General features: G+C 36.9%; 1 pseudogene; it reads right to left on the reverse strand.

Annotated features, from left to right (window-relative positions):
• Positions 1-365: 365 nt before the first annotated feature.
• On the reverse strand, positions 366-1,842 carry LOC107646369 (uncharacterized; annotated as a pseudogene).
• Positions 1,843-2,263: the final 421 nt, after the last annotated feature.

The following is a 2,263-nucleotide window of genomic DNA, read 5'->3' on the forward strand; positions in this document are numbered from 1 at the left end:
CACCTACTTCAAATAAACCTTTACAGTGGCAGCAACAAAATTGTTTTCCAAATGACTCCATTATGTACTTCAAAAAAAAAAGAAAAAAAAAAGAGAAAGTCACTTGTTAGTAGCATTCTGATATCCTGTGGCTGTACTAATGGTAAAGTGCATCTTAACTTGCCATGTCTACTAAATACACTACTGTTGTAACTTAAACACCAAGTAACCTCATCGTCATCCTTCCACTTCCAGTTGATAAAAGGATGCAGGTCAATGAGTTGTCCAACCAACTCTGCAGGTTCAATGAATCTTACCAGGTTCTACCGAATCCTCCCTCGATATCCATTATTTCTTGAAATCGGCAACGTTATGCATAAATCTGCTCAGATACCATATTTTTCATTCAAAGAAGTTCGTCCATCACCTGATTGTCCTGCACACACGATACAGGAAAATATGAACATCCTTAAAAAATGACGATCCAATCATATAGTAAGGACATTGAAACCAATTATGCTTACCTTAAGGGGGAACCCATGTGTCATCTGTCTGATCGTTCAAAAATGATGGTTTCTCAGGCCCAAGCACTCTTTTAGGCTTCCTCTTCTCCTCATCTTGGTTTTCCACATCATCAATTGTATACAATCCCCTTTTGTGCTTTAATAATAAAGCCACAACATCCTCAGCCATTTTTTCACCCACATGAGCAGAAGTCGATTGCCGAGTGACATCATTACTATTTGCACCCGTCATCTCAACTTGTTTTCTTTTCCTTAAAATCAGACCAGGGCAGCAGACTCAATATTAGATTCTCTAGTCTTTGCATCATCACCTGAAGCCAAAATTTTGTTCCTGTCCTTGTAGTCAACGAACTAGTTGGACTCGTCCGTATCATGCAAAGGGGCTATTGGTTGTTGGTTATCATCTGTAATCCTGTCTTCTACATTCCCAAGCCACTGGGACTTTGGAACCGTGTATACAACATTCTCACCCTCCACTTTGTCACTTCTAGGTTCTGACTTGTCCAAATCCATAGTTGCATCTCCAGGTTTCCCTTCTTGTATGGAGTTATCTGCCTTTGCACAAGTGTCACTGATTTTCTGGGTTTTCACAAGTGGTTTCTTGTTATCGACCTTAGTACAAGGTTCACTGATTTTCTGGGTTTTTGCTTGTGGTTTCTTTTTTATGTTAGAGGCAACTTCTTGAGATTTGTTTGATTTGGGTTCTTGTGTTTTCAACTCCCTTTTTCTTGACAGCTTCGCCTGTTGGGTCAGCAATCTTCAATAAGTAGCAAATCCTATCCAACTCCGACTGAAGAGTTGACAATTCCTTCTCAAGCTGCACACTTTTGTCTTGAACTGACAACAACAAAGAAATCAGCAAGGATAAGCTAACGTGTGCTAATGAAATGTCCAATTTAAGACTTGTAATTGCACATAAAGTTAGAGTTTGAAGGAACGAGACAACTCATTTTCTAGTATTACTTCCAAACACATCAAAGCACACAATTGCATACAATGAATATGTGCAAATATAAGCAAGCAACCAGAAAAAGCAAACAAATATAACTCTTACCAAGTTAGAATGAAAGTCCAGACATGTAAGCATCAAGGGAATCATCAACTTCATCTTGTTTGGCAGACTCTAATGACATTTTATTCTTTTCAATTATAAGCAACTCTTTCTTCCCATTCATCTCCTGGATAATGGCATCTTTTTATCCAGAAGAGTATCAGCAGTCTCAATAGATTGGTTGTCACCAGGCTTCTGGCGAGAAGACGTTTTCTTTGTGCGGTCAAAAAATTCATCATCACCGTCGCTATACAATGCAAGTAATAACCATAGTGCTTTTAGTTGCATCACTTTATACATATGGTATACATAAACCAAGATAGCACATGAAATATCAGATTTGCTCCACAGTCTAAAAGAACAGCTTCTCAAAAAGGAGATAAAAGCATGTAAATAGTATTAAGCAGTTCAGATTATGAGTATATCCTCTGTCAAAACAAAAAAAATCCTAAAAATCACAGCATGTCACAAATTAAGCACAAAAAAAATAATAATGGAAAAAAAATCAGAGGTACAAGTTCTGAAATACAAACAAGAAACAAAGTGCTACTCAATACTTTCTTACAACTAAAGAATATAGGAACTGCAACCTAGCTTCTTCATGCACTTCATCATAATAAACACAAGTTTATAAAAAGGAACACCATCTTACACCATCTTGAAGGTAAAATATTAACATCATTCTCGTTTTATTAACATCTAAATTTTC

Source organism: Arachis ipaensis, chromosome B6, assembly GCF_059453495.1.
Source record: "Arachis ipaensis isolate K30076 ecotype BB chromosome B6, ASM5945349v1, whole genome shotgun sequence".
Lineage (NCBI taxonomy): Eukaryota > Viridiplantae > Streptophyta > Magnoliopsida > Fabales > Fabaceae > Arachis > Arachis ipaensis.